The sequence below is a fragment of the Diorhabda carinulata genome, chromosome 10, assembly GCF_026250575.1.
Source record: "Diorhabda carinulata isolate Delta chromosome 10, icDioCari1.1, whole genome shotgun sequence".
Classification (NCBI taxonomy): Eukaryota; Metazoa; Arthropoda; class Insecta; order Coleoptera; family Chrysomelidae; genus Diorhabda; species Diorhabda carinulata.
Genome location: NC_079469.1, coordinates 8,222,553 through 8,238,492, shown reverse-complemented (window position 1 = coordinate 8,238,492; position 15,940 = coordinate 8,222,553).

Sequence of the window (15,940 nt, the reverse complement as noted above, 5' to 3'; positions counted from 1 at the left end):
TTTTATATAATTTTTTGTCTGTAAATGATTTAAAAGAATTAACTATTAATGTTTTTTTCCTTAACTGTTGAAAGACCGATTTTTCGGTGATTACACGGCCCTTCCGACTTTACCTTTAGAATTCACACTAGACTGCATACTGTACCTTGCAAGTTGCAACAGAACTAAACTGTTAATAATACCTACACCACTTGGACCTCCTCGCTAAACGCAAAGACCTGCAATCATATTTTACGTGAAATTTGTTGAGAATAGATTCTTGGAATCAAAATAAAACAAACTTTCTAAACTTCATATAGCAGGTTGGAATTTATTATATTCATTTATGGACCATTATCTGACCCTTTTTTTGTTCCATATAAGTTGAAAAACAACACGTGCGGTGCAGTTGTGGAACCTTTTTTATGTTTGTAGAATAGTTTGTTTACTTTATATCGATGATTTATTGCTGATAATTTCGAAAAATGACCGTGCAGACCCTTCTTAGATGCCTTTATTCATTTACTTTAAATATCAATCTTATTTTTGGTATTCATGAGATTGAGTTTGACAGAATACTTTCTGAATGTAGGCAACAAACAATACAGCATTACTTTACAATATACTTCGGTATTATTTTTATAATAACTAATTATTTAAAAGTTATTTGAGATATTATTGAGGAAATCTTTTGCTTTATATTGTTATATTTATTGTTTGGTTGAAAAAACCATTTTATTCAATATAAAAATTATCTAAGAAATTATATAGTCGAAAGAACATCAAATAATCTCAAACACAACAATCAACAAATGTTCTCTACACCGATCGAACTAATTCTATACACTCATGAACTGGCCTGCACTGGTCCAGTTCCAGTGCAGTTACCAAGAACAAACCTCACGAAGATCGGGCGAACAAATCCAACAAAACAATGCTGATGTACGTGTGAGCACGGCACATTTACGTGAATAATAATCGCAAGGGGCACGAAGTGAAAGAAATGAACATAGACAATTAGAACGAAGGTAAACGCGCAGATTCATAGTCAACAGACGTAGAGATTAAAAAAACTTTTGATTTTACTCAACTCCTTAATGATTGGTTCGTAATTTATCTTAGACGCTATATCTGCTTCACAAGATAAAACTGCCAAAGCTGAAAGTCTTTCTTGACCCATAGTATTTCATAAATGATTTTTAATTAGTATTAATTTTGAATAGCTCCTTCTAGCGGAAGCAGTACTTGGAGGTATTGTCAACAAAATTCTAATGACAATGTTAATATTTGGGTAAATTTCATTCAAATCGTTCTCTATGATATATTGGAGCAGATGTTTCACGTCTTTAATGGTGTTGGGTGAATTTGGGATCATATTTTGTAACTCTCCATACAACTCATAAGGTTGGAAGTCACTGCTCTCACCTACATGGAGGACTGTGTGTAAATCCTGACAGGTTTGCAGTATCTCCTCTTTTGGAATTTTCAAAATGTTGATTTAAATGAATTTTTTGAATCATAGTCATAGACTGAATTTGTCTTTGATTATTTTCCAGCGTTTGTTAGATCTTGAAAATAGCAAAAAAATCTTGGCAGTGGCAAATCTTTGGACATTCAGCCAGACATTAAATAGTAATGTAGCAGAATGACTTAAAGTAAGCAATAAAACAAATAATTTTCCTCATATTTGGTCAGCTTAAAGCTTGTTTATTTATGTTCAGTTTATTTTAAAACCATGAAAAATATCAGCTAAGAAAATAGGCTCATAACTTATTTATTTCCAAAGTTTTGATTATATTTTACAGTTGCATCTTGCAGTATCCACGTAAACTTCAAGTTCATAACAAAGAAAAGTCTACCTAAACATAAACAAGTAAATATATTAAGAAAAAAATTTCATAAAAATTTGGAACAGCCTTTTTCAATGTTTGAAAACATTATTTTCGCCAAATTTGAAACGAAAATCAAATAGAATTTACGTTAGTAACACGTTAAAGATGACAGTAATACCGGTTTTTAGTACAACAAATAAATTTCAAGTTGATGACTAATACTGATTCATAGATAAACCGGTATTACAGGTAATTATCAAATTAGTCATTACGGTGGCGGACATCTATCGGTGTGTATCGGATGTACAAATCTCAGTTTCTCTCGAGATACGGTCGAGGTCGGTTGTGTCGATTGATTTGTTGTGGGTGAACGCGGGTGTATAATTTCATTGAAAATATTTTGTGTTGTTAGTTGGATTAAAGGATTATCTTCATGAAAAAGGTGAGTCTATTAGTTTTCCATTTTTTATTAGCGAAAATTATACGTTTTAAATTCAATTGAAATTTTATTTTTAGACAATTTAAGTATTTTTTAAATTATAAGTAACAACTTACGCTCTGATTAGCAGTTGTTCATATTCAATTTGCTTTGTAACTACACTTTGATTTCCATTCCATTTATATTTTAAATTTCTCCATTTCCTTTTAGTTCAAACTAATTTTTCAATTTTATAGTTTATAGTTCTTCCTTCTAATTATTTCCCTTTCTATCAGTTGGTTATCATCTTTTCTTGTATTTCAGTATTTGATTCCAACATTATTTATTTAATATCATATCTGATTTTTGTTTTCAATTCTTGAGTGTTATTTTCTTTTATTGGTGCTACGAACTGCTATTGTTATTGTTATTTCACATTGTCTTCTTTTGCCATTGCCATTTCATTTATTATTATCAGTGATTTTCTCTCTCTCCTTCTTTTTATTTATCAGTTTGTTTTTTTTTTCAATTTCTCTTTTTTTGTATTAATAAATTTATTTCCATCTTGACATATTTTTTCACCTATTGTCTTGTTTAAGTTTTCATTCCTTTCTTCTATTATATCTATGATTTCATCAATTTTCTCACTAATGATTGGGCTTGAAGAACTCACACAAGGTTTTTTTCAGGACTCTCGTCAGGGATCAAAGAGAGATACCTGCCACGTGTGTAAGTATTTTGGATTTCTCAAGTCTGTTTGAATAGGAGGTGGTCGTTCTTTTATTCAACTTCTACTGAAATTTCTCCTTCAAAAAGTGGTAGTCGATCTTTTTTTGAACAGAAACATATACGGAATCATTTCTAATAGTATTTCTCCTCCAAAAAGCGGTGGTCTTTCTTTTTTCGTACAGAAACACGACCGTCACCATGAAGTGTTATGGGTAACATAGCTCAACCGCGTCGTTCAGACTTGGTTTCAACCCGGGCAGTCGCACCTGAGCTCTTACTCCATACACTATGGAAGACTGCGAGTGTTTTCTGTTTCTTTCCAAACTCCATCATTTCTACTGGTCTTTCTCATTGAAATTGATGTGGTCGTTTTTTTTCTTTGAATAGAAACATATACGGAATCATTTCTAATAGTATTTCTCCTCCAAAAAGCGGTGGTCTTTCTTTTTTCGTACAGAAACACGACCGTCACCATGAAGTGTTATGGGTAACATAGCTCAACCGCGTCGTTCAGACTTGGTTTCAACCCGGGCAGTCGCACCTGAGCTCTTACTCCATACACTATGGAAGACTGCGAGTGTTTTCTGTTTCTTTCCAAACTCCATCATTTCTACTGGTCTTTCTCATTGAAATTGATGTGGTCGTTTTTTTTCTTTGAATAGAAACATATACGGAATCATTTCTAATAGTATTTCTCCTCCAAAAAGCGGTGGTCTTTCTTTTTTCGTACAGAAACACGACCGTCACCATGAAGTGTTATGGGTAACATAGCTCAACCGCGTCGTTCAGACTTGGTTTCAACCCGGGCAGTCGCACCTGAGCTCTTACTCCATACACTATGGAAGACTGCGAGTGTTTTCTGTTTCTTTCCAAACTCCATCATTTCTACTGGTCTTTCTCATTGAAATTGATGTGGTCGTTTTTTTTTCTTTGAATAGAAACATATACGGAATCATTTCTAATAGTATTTCTCCTCCAAAAAGCGGTGGTCTTTCTTTTTTCTTACAGGAACACGACCGTCACCATGAAGTGTTATGGGTAACATAGCTCAACCGCGTCGTTCAGACTTGGTTTCAACCCGGGCAGTCGCACCTGAGCTCTTACTCCATACACTATGGAAGACTGCGAGTGTTTTCTGTTTCTTTCCAAACTCCATCATTTCTACTGGTCTTTCTCATTGAAATTGATGTGGTCGTTTTTTTTCTTTGAATAGAAACATATACGGAATCATTTCTAATAGTATTTCTCCTCCAAAAAGCGGTGGTCTTTCTTTTTTCTTACAGGAACACGACCGTCACCATGAAGTGTTATGGGTAACATAGCTCAACCGCGTCGTTCAGACTTGGTTTCAACCCGGGCAGTCGCACCTGAGCTCTTACTCCATACACTATGGAAGACTGCGAGTGTTTTCTGTTTCTTTCCAAACTCCATCATTTCTACTGGTCTTTCTCATTGAAATTGATGTGGTCGTTTTTTTTCTTTGAATAGAAACATATACGGAATCATTTCTAATAGTATTTCTTCTCCAAAAAGCGGTGGTCTTTCTTTTTTCGTACAGAAACACGACCGTCACCATGAAGTGTTATGGGTAACATAGCTCAACCGCGTCGTTCAGACTTGGTTTCAACCCGGGCAGTCGCACCTGAGCTCTTACTCCATACACTATGGGAGACTGCGAATGTTTTCTGTTTCTTTCCAAACTCCATCATTTCTACTGGCCTTTCTCATTCAAATAGGGGTGGTCGTTATTTTTCTTTGAATAGAAACATATACGGAATCATTTCTAATAGTATTTCTCCTCCAAAAAGCGGTGGTCTTTCTTTTTTCGTACAGAAACACGACCGTCACCATGAAGTGTTATGGGTAACATAGCTCAACCGCGTCGTTCAGACTTGGTTTCAACCCGGGCAGTCGCACCTGAGCTCTTACTCCATACACTATGGAAGACTGCGAATGTTTTCTGTTTCTTTCCAAACTCCATCATTTCTACTGGCCTTTCTCATTCAAATAGGGGTGGTCGTTATTTTTCTTTGAATAGAAACATATACGGAATCATTTCTAATAGTATTTCTCCTCCAAAAAGCGGTGGTCTTTCTTTTTTCGTACAGAAACACGACCGTCACCATGAAGTGTTATGGGTAACATAGCTCAACCGCGTCGTTCAGACTTGGTTTCAACCCGGGCAGTCGCACCTGAGCTCTTACTCCATACACTATGGAAGACTGCGAATGTTTTCTGTTTCTTTCCAAACTCCATCATTTCTACTGGCCTTTCTCATTCAAATAGGGGTGGTCGTTATTTTTCTTTGAATAGAAACATATACGGAATCATTTCTAATAGTATTTCTCCTCCAAAAAGCGGTGGTCTTTCTTTTTTCGTACAGAAACACGACCGTCACCATGAAGTGTTATGGGTAACATAGCTCAACCGCGTCGTTCAGACTTGGTTTCAACCCGGGCAGTCGCACCTGAGCTCTTACTCCATACACTATGGGAGACTGCGAATGTTTTCTGTTTCTTTCCAAACTCCATCATTTCTACTGGCCTTTCTCATTCAAATAGGGGTGGTCGTTATTTTTCTTTGAATAGAAACATATACGGAATCATTTCTAATAGTATTTCTCCTCCAAAAAGCGGTGGTCTTTCTTTTTTCGTACAGAAACACGACCGTCACCATGAAGTGTTATGGGTAACATAGCTCAACCGCGTCGTTCAGACTTGGTTTCAACCCGGGCAGTCGCACCTGAGCTCTTACTCCATACACTATGGGAGACTGCGAGTGTTTTCTGTTTTTTTCCAAACTCCATCATTTCTACTGGTCTTTCTCATTGAAATTGGTGTGGTCGTTTTTTTTCTTTGAATAGAAACATATACGGAATCATTTCTAATAGTATTTCTCCTCCAAAAAGCGGTGGTCTTTCTTTTTTCGTACAGAAACACGACCGTCACCATGAAGTGTTATGGGTAACATAGCTCAACCGCGTCGTTCAGACTTGGTTTCAACCCGGGCAGTCGCACCTGAGCTCTTACTCCATACACTATGGAAGACTGCGAATGTTTTCTGTTTCTTTCCAAACTCCATCATTTCTACTGGCCTTTCTCATTCAAATAGGGGTGGTCGTTATTTTTCTTTGAATAGAAACATATACGGAATCATTTCTAATAGTATTTCTCCTCCAAAAAGCGGTGGTCTTTCTTTTTTCGTACAGAAACACGACCGTCACCATGAAGTGTTATGGGTAACATAGCTCAACCGCGTCGTTCAGACTTGGTTTCAACCCGGGCAGTCGCACCTGAGCTCTTACTCCATACACTATGGAAGACTGCGAATGTTTTCTGTTTCTTTCCAAACTCCATCATTTCTACTGGCCTTTCTCATTCAAATAGGGGTGGTCGTTATTTTTCTTTGAATAGAAACATATACGGAATCATTTCTAATAGTATTTCCCTTTCAAAAAGCGGTGGTCTTTCTTTTTTCGTACAGAAACACGACCGTCACCATGAAGTGTTATGGGTAACATAGCTCAACCGCGTCGTTCAGACTTGGTTTCAACTCGGGCAGTCGCACCTGAGCTCTTACTCCATACACTATGGAAGACTGCGAGTGTTTTCTGTTTCTTTCCAAAATCCATCATTTCTACTGGTCTTTCTCATTCAAATAGGGGTGGTCGTTATTTTTCTTCGAATAGAAACATATACGGAATCATTTCTGATAGTATTTCTCCTCCAAAAAGCGGTGGTCTTTCTTTTTTCGTACAGAAACACGACCGTCACCATGAAGTGTTATGGGTAACATAGCTCAACCGCGTCGTTCAGACTTGGTTTCAACCCGGGCAGTCGCACCTGAGCTCTTACTCCATACACTATGGGAGACTGCGAGTGTTTTCTGTTTTTTTCCAAACTCCATCATTTCTACTGGTCTTTCTCATTGAAATTGGTGTGGTCGTTTTTTTTCTTTGAATAGAAACATATTCGGAATCATTTCTAATAGTATTTCTCCTCCAAAAAGCGGTGGTCTTTCTTTTTTCGTACAGAAACACGACCGTCACCATGAAGTGTTATGGGTAACATAGCTCAACCGCGTCGTTCAGACTTGGTTTCAACCCGGGCAGTCGCACCTGAGCTCTTACTCCATACACTATGGAAGACTGCGAATGTTTTCTGTTTCTTTCCAAACTCCATCATTTCTACTGGCCTTTCTCATTCAAATAGGGGTGGTCGTTATTTTTCTTTGAATAGAAACATATACGGAATCATTTCTAATAGTATTTCTCCTCCAAAAAGCGGTGGTCTTTCTTTTTTCGTACAGAAACACGACCGTCACCATGAAGTGTTATGGGTAACATAGCTCAACCGCGTCGTTCAGACTTGGTTTCAACCCGGGCAGTCGCACCTGAGCTCTTACTCCATACACTATGGAAGACTGCGAGTGTTTTCTGTTTCTTTCCAAACTCCATCATTTCTACTGGTCTTTCTCATTGAAATTGGTGTGGTCGTTTTTTTTCTTTGAATAAAAACATATACGGAATCATTTCTAATAGTATTTCTCCTCCAAAAAGCGGTGGTCTTTCTTTTTTCGTACAGAAACACGACCGTCACCATGAAGTGTTATGGGTAACATAGCTCAACCGCGTCGTTCAGACTTGGTTTCAACCCGGGCAGTCGCACCTGAGCTCTTACTCCATACACTATGGAAGACTGCGAGTGTTTTCTGTTTCTTTCCAAAATCCATCATTTCTACTGGTCTTTCTCATTGAAATTGGTGTGGTCGTTTTTTTTTCTTTGAATAGAAACATATACGGAATCATTTCTAATAGTATTTCTCCTCCAAAAAGCGGTGGTCTTTCTTTTTTCTTACAGGAACACGACCGTCACCATGAAGTGTTATGGGTAACATAGCTCAACCGCGTCGTTCAGACTTGGTTTCAACCCGGGCAGTCGCACCTGAGCTCTTACTCCATACACTATGGAAGACTGCGAGTGTTTTCTGTTTCTTTCCAAACTCCATCATTTCTACTGGTCTTTCTCATTGAAATTGGTGTGGTCGTTTTTTTTCTTTGAATAGAAACATATACGGAATCATTTCTAATAGTATTTCTCCTCCAAAAAGCGGTGGTCTTTCTTTTTTCGTACAGAAACACGTCCGTCACCATGAAGTGTTATGGGTAACATAGCTCAACCGCGTCGTTCAGACTTGGTTTCAACCCGGGCAGTCGCACCTGAGCTCTTACTCCATACACTATGGAAGACTGCGAATGTTTTCTGTTTCTTTCCAAACTCCATCATTTCTACTGGCCTTTCTCATTCAAATAGGGGTGGTCGTTATTTTTCTTTGAATAGAAACATATACGGAATCATTTCTAATAGTATTTCTCCTCCAAAAAGCGGTGGTCTTTCTTTTTTCGTACAGAAACACGACCGTCACCATGAAGTGTTATGGGTAACATAGCTCAACCGCGTCGTTCAGACTTGGTTTCAACCCGGGCAGTCGCACCTGAGCTCTTACTCCATACACTATGGAAGACTGCGAGTGTTTTCTGTTTCTTCCCAAACTCCATCATTTCTACTGGTCTTTCTCATTGAAATTGGTGTGGTCGCTTTTTTTCTTTGAATAGAAACATATACGGAATCATTTCTAATAGTATTTCTCCTCCAAAAAGCGGTGGTCTTTCTTTTTTCGTACAGAAACACGACCGTCACCATGAAGTGTTATGGGTAACATAGCTCAACCGCGTCGTTCAGACTTGGTTTCAACCCGGGCAGTCGCACCTGAGCTCTTACTCCATACACTATGGAAGACTGCGAGTGTTTTCTGTTTCTTCCCAAACTCCATCATTTCTACTGGCTTTTCTCATTCAAATAGGGGTGGTCGTTATTTTTCTTTGAATAGAAACATATACGGAATCATTTCTAATAGTATTTCTCCTCCAAAAAGCGGTGGTCTTTCTTTTTTCGTACAGAAACACGACCGTCACCATGAAGTGTTATGGGTAACACAGCTCAACCGCGTCGTTCAGACTTGGTTTCAACCCGGGCAGTCGCACCTGAGCTCTTACTCCATACACTATGGAAGACTGCGAGTGTTTTCTGTTTCTTCCCAAACTCCATCATTTCTACTGGCTTTTCTCATTCAAATAGGGGTGGTCGTTATTTTTCTTTGAATAGAAACATATACGGAATCATTTCTAATAGTATTTCTCCTCCAAAAAGCGGTGGTCTTTCTTTTTTCGTACAGAAACACGACCGTCACCATGAAGTGTTATGGGTAACATAGCTCAACCGCGTCGTTCAGACTTGGTTTCAACCCGGGCAGTCGCACCTGAGCTCTTACTCCATACACTATGGAAGACTGCGAGTGTTTTCTGTTTCTTCCCAAACTCCATCATTTCTACTGGCTTTTCTCATTCAAATAGGGGTGGTCGTTATTTTTCTTTGAATAGAAACATATACGGAATCATTTCTAATAGTATTTCTCCTCCAAAAAGCGGTGGTCTTTCTTTTTTCGTACAGAAACACGACCGTCACCATGAAGTGTTATGGGTAACACAGCTCAACCGCGTCGTTCAGACTTGGTTTCAACCCGGGCAGTCGCACCTGAGCTCTTACTCCATACACTATGGAAGACTGCGAGTGTTTTCTGTTTCTTCCCAAACTCCATCATTTCTACTGGCTTTTCTCATTCAAATAGGGGTGGTCGTTATTTTTCTTTGAATAGAAACATATACGGAATCATTTCTAATAGTATTTCTCCTCCAAAAAGCGGTGGTCTTTCTTTTTTCGTACAGAAACACGACCGTCACCATGAAGTGTTATGGGTAACACAGCTCAACCGCGTCGTTCAGACTTGGTTTCAACCCGGGCAGTCGCACCTGAGCTCTTACTCCATACACTATGGAAGACTGCGAATGTTTTCTGTTTCTTTCCAAACTCCATCATTTCTACTGGCCTTTCTCATTCAAATAGGGGTGGTCGTTATTTTTCTTTGAATAGAAACATATACGGAATCATTTCTAATAGTATTTCTCCTCCAAAAAGCGGTGGTCTTTCTTTTTTCGTACAGAAACACGACCGTCACCATGAAGTGTTATGGGTAACATAGCTCAACCGCGTCGTTCAGACTTGGTTTCAACCCGGGCAGTCGCACCTGAGCTCTTACTCCATACACTATGGAAGACTGCGAGTGTTTTCTGTTTCTTCCCAAACTCCATCATTTCTACTGGCTTTTCTCATTCAAATAGGGGTGGTCGTTATTTTTCTTTGAATAGAAACATATACGGAATCATTTCTAATAGTATTTCTCCTCCAAAAAGCGGTGGTCTTTCTTTTTTCGTACAGAAACACGACCGTCACCATGAAGTGTTATGGGTAACACAGCTCAACCGCGTCGTTCAGACTTGGTTTCAACCCGGGCAGTCGCACCTGAGCTCTTACTCCATACACTATGGAAGACTGCGAGTGTTTTCTGTTTCTTCCCAAACTCCATCATTTCTACTGGCTTTTCTCATTCAAATAGGGGTGGTCGTTATTTTTCTTTGAATAGAAACATATACGGAATCATTTCTAATAGTATTTCTCCTCCAAAAAGCGGTGGTCTTTCTTTTTTCGTACAGAAACACGACCGTCACCATGAAGTGTTATGGGTAACACAGCTCAACCGCGTCGTTCAGACTTGGTTTCAACCCGGGCAGTCGCACCTGAGCTCTTACTCCATACACTATGGAAGACTGCGAGTGTTTTCTGTTTCTTTTCAAACTCCATCATTTCTACTGGTCTTTCTCATTCAAATAGGGGTGGTCGTTATTTTTCTTTGAATAGAAACATATACGGAATCATTTCTAATAGTATTTCTCTTTCAAAAAGCGGTGGTCGTTCTTTTTTCTTACAGGAACACGACCGTCACCATGAAGTGTTATGGGTAACATAGCTCAACCGCGTCGTTCAGACTTGGTTTCAACCCGGGCAGTCGCACCTGAGCTCTTACTCCATACACTATGGGAGACTGCGAGTGTTTTCTGTTTCTTTCCAAATTCCATCATTTCTACTGATCTTTCTCATCCAAAAAGCGGTGGCCGTTCTTTTTTTTTTAACAGAAACATACACGGAATCATTTCTATCCGTTATCCTGAGTCAGAAAGAAGGGGTTGTTTTTTTTTGAACTGCATCATCAACGGAATCACACTGTAGAAGACCGAGAGTGTTTCTTGATGGTTTCCAAAATTTTCCTTCATTTCTACTCGTATTCTATTCCCTACGTATTTCTGCAAAAAATAAAAATCGGTTTCGATGTCATGACAGTTAATTCATTATTCAGTAACGAACGGGACTTCAGTAGATCGTGGAATAGGCCTACAGGGGAAACCACGTTAAAAAAAACGCGCCGAGTATACTACCTCATTGGTGGTGTGGAAATGTATACATAAAAAACCTTTTCATCAACATTCTTGTTCGTTGCATCCTGCAAACTTAATCTCGCAGGAGAAATGGTGAAGTATTTTGCATAATGATCTCCAATTTTTGTAGGATATTTTGCTTGAAAAGGTGCTGCTACGGATTTTTAGTGCTGTTTTTTCACAAAGAATTGTAATATTTTTTGAAGAAGCATAATTAACTCAATTTTACTGCAGGAGAAAGTATTTTTGGTTAGATTATATCAGATTATATCATTCATGAACATCTTGAAGATTGAGGTTAGGTGAATGAAAAAATATGCATATTTTGAAAAAAAATTTATTCATAAAAAACATCTTTAATTATCACTAATCGATATTCAAATCGTCTTTACAATCAATATATGAATACATAATCTAATTTGTAATTTTCACATAGGAAATATCTGCAACCAAGTAACAGCTAGAAAACGTACAATCCCATCCATATATCCTATATTTCGTTCAAATATTAACTAAAAGGAGGTTGCTTTTTGTTTCATTTTAAAGTCCGCTTAACCACCTTTATGTACCAGAAACTTGAACCTTTTTTGTAGTAGTTCACGAGTAATATTGTGAAAACTGTTACCAAGTGTTAGATAAAATAAATCCTGATGGTGTACAGAAACTGTACAAGGAGAAATAGGAGTTGTAACCCAACGATTCTACTGTGGATATGCAAGGCAATTGTTAGACCAATAATGACATAGGTACAGGACAATGGTTTGGGGAACTAGAACCAGTCTAAATACCACGAGGAACAATTTTTCGAAGGTTCAAAAATTGGCTTGCACATAGTACTGGAGAGTTTGGCAGAAATAACATCATTCAGAATGTTTAGATACAAAATCACCAAACAAAAACCGCCCATGAAAAACGAGAAATGAACAGAAATATCATCAAATGGTACATAGATTCTAATAAAGCAGCACACAGAGCTGGAATAGGAGTGTACGAGCCCAGAACAAAACAGTCTGGAAGCCTGGGCGACACACCAAATATTTTTCAAGTAGAAATTTATGCAATTGAAAAATATGTATCATAAAATCCAAACTAAATTGAGAACGGAGTGTAGGGAACAAAATAGCTGACAGATCAGTTAAAGTAGAGGCAGACAAACTCTTCATTGGACTTGAACCCTTGCGTGGTATCAGCTACAAAAGAATAGAGAAAACATTGGAAAAAAAGTAGACAAGAGTAAAACCAGCTACTGGGAAACCTCCAGGCGTTGAGATAGGCAAAGACACTTCTGGAAAGCTATAACCAGAAAAGATATACTAACAGTCTCGGGAGTCTTATTGGGGCACTGTCACTCCAATGGGCATTTTAAGACGCTAGACTTGGCAGGTAATACGATGTGCAGATTCTGTTGCGCATAGAACGATACCTCATTCTCTTGAAATGTGAGAAGTGAACAGAAGATAAAGATCTGTCATCCCACATTCTGAACTTTCTAGGAGGAGTAGGATTAACAGATCAACTGTAAATACTGGGTTCTTCATTATCGCAGCAAGAAAGGGGGCTCAAAAGATCCTTTGAGAAGATTTGTGCATTTAATATCCAACAAAATTATAAAAAAAAATTCATAAGATTATTATTCACCTGAAGCACTCCAAAAAAAAAATAGAAACGCAGTTGAGACTAATGGTTAGTAGTGCTCCATGCACCCAATCTTTCAAACTTCTTTCAACATGTCTACTCCAAGTGTTTGATTCATTGAAATAATTGAAATAAACAAAAAATTATTTCTGGAACTCTTTAAAGAGTCCGAACTAATTTGAAATCAGTTCATTAAAAATATACATTCTAAACGGAAGAAATAAGATTTTCAAATATGGTATAAATTACTAATTCAAAGAAGAAAAACATTTGATCATTTTTCAAGTCTTTTTGCCAACATTCCACTACCTCAATGAACGAATATGTTTATCCACTTTTTTCAAAATTTTATTTGTTTATGAGGTCGAAGACGATTGATTTTTCTTTTAGCGACTAATTGCCATTTTTTTAATAGCTTATATTACTTATAATCTGTGTAATTACTAAATTATCACCATAGGCAGATATCAATATCTTCGACATGTTTCTACATGCTTTATTATCTATCTAACTATCTGATATGATAATCAAGGTATCAAAAAAGTATAAAATGCTTTACTGGTTTCATAACGAAAAATAGGGTGCAGGGTATCGTTAGTTGCATACCGACTAGAGTAAGAACGCACAGTAGTAAATTTTCAAGTAAAAAAATTTGTAGCTATTATAGATAGACGAGGTGATAATACACTTGTTGGAAAATTACTGTTTACTGCTGAAGCTGGTTTCACACAAGACAGTTTTATTAATTCCCATAATTTATATTTAGGAGAAGATGAAAATCCTCACAGTACAATTCAAACAAAGAATCAACATGGATCTTGTGTTAATATGTGGGCAGGAATAGTTGGTAATAATTTATTAATATATCCACATTTTCTTGATAATAACCTGAATGATCAGCTATATTTAGAATTTCTCCAAAATGATTTCCCACCCATGTTACGGGATATTCCTCAATCGCAGATACATGAGGCTTATGTATGTTGGAGCCCCTCCCCACTTCCTAAATGATATAAAAAATTCATTTTCATCTTTAGATTGTAAAAGTTATCCTTAAAAAGTTACGGATGGATTGTTAACCATTGGATATGAGCCACCCCAGGCCATTAAAATTCATAATGTTCAATTGTATAATTTAAAAAATATACTCAAATATGAGATCTGATTTTATTGCCATCTACTCACTCCCGCATTTTGTGCATCAAATCCAGTGAGAAGAGTGAAGACTCCGGAAGTGGCACTGGGAAGTGACGTCTTTGGTCCAGAAATAATTCTATCCAAAGACGAAGCTTCCACCTTAAGCTCTTCGATTTCTACTAGAATAGATAAGAATATTGAAAACCACGAAGAACGATATTTTATCATTGAAAATTGACATTGCCGCTGATGTCGAAAATAAAATTTCATTTTTAAAATCTGATATCAAGAATAAGATGACAATTTTTAACGAAACAATCAAATCGAATACAGAGAATGGATTAACAACGTTGTACGAAAAAATGAAATGGGGTTTTTGAAAATAAGATGACTAATGATGGGAAATCAGATCACAAGATACTCGAGAAGAAGACAAGAAGATGCGAACATATAAAATCCTGCAAACTGCAAACACAACCCAAAACAAAAAAATATTGGCAATTTTATTCGAGTGAAGGCTCCAAAATTTAACGTAAAACAGTTGGAAGCAGCCACTAGAGTTATTAGTTGGTGGATTCTGCTTTCCCACCTTGTGTCCGATAAAGGCTTCATAGTCATAGACTGAATTTGTCTTTGATTATTTTCCAGCGTTTGTTAGATCTTGAAAATAGCAAAAAAATCTTCTGAATAAAACCAAAAAATGATTTTGCTGCCACCGAAGAATTAGCTGCGTCTACCAACAACAGTTTCCAGCTATGACAACTGCAAGGTGTGAAAAATGATGATTTTATTTTAATTCGTTAATTATAAACAATTAATAAAATCAAATTTCAAAAACATTCTATCAGTTTAAGAGTGGTCTCAGTATTGTTACTTTATTAGCTTGATAAGTAATTTCTCAAAATCGAATGACGGGAGCAAGAAATAGAAGAAGAGGTATTTAAAGCCAGTGGCAAATCTTTGGACATTCAGCCAGACATTAAATAGTAATGTAGCAGAATGACTTAAAGTAAGCAATAAAACAAATAATTTTCCTCATATTTGGTCAGCTTAAAGCTTGTTTATTTATGTTCAGTTTATTTTAAAACCATGAAAAATATCAGCTAAGAAAATTTCCAAAGTTTTGATTATATTTTACAGTTGCATCTTGCAGTATCCACGTAAACTTCAAGTTCATAACAAAGAAAAGTCTACCTAAACATAAACAAGTAAATATATTAAGAAAAAAATTTCATGAAAATTTGGAACAGCCTTTTTCAATGTTTGAAAACATTATTTTCGCCAAATTTGAAACGAAAATCAAATAGAATTTACGTTAGTAACACGTTAAAGATGACAGTAATACCGGTTTTTAGTACAACAAATAAATTTCAAGTTGATGACTAATACTGATTCATAGATAAACCGGTATTACAGGTAATTATCAAATTAGTCATTACGGTCGCGGACATCTATCGGTGTGTATCGGATGTACAAATCTCAGTTTCTCTCGAGATACGGTCGAGGTCGGTTGTGTCGATTGATTTGTTGTGGGTGAACGCGGGTGTATAATTTCATTGAAAATATTTTGTGTTGTTAGTTGGATTAAAGGATTATCTTCATGAAAAAGGTGAGTCTATTAGTTTTCCATTTTTTATTAGCGAAAATTATACGTTTTAAATTCAATTGAAATTTTATTTTTAGACAATTTAAGTATTTTTTAAATTATAAGTAACAACTTACGCTCTGATTAGCAGTTGTTCATATTCAATTTGCTTTGTAACTACACTTTGATTTCCATTCCATTTATATTTTAAATTTCTCCATTTCCTTTTAGTTCAA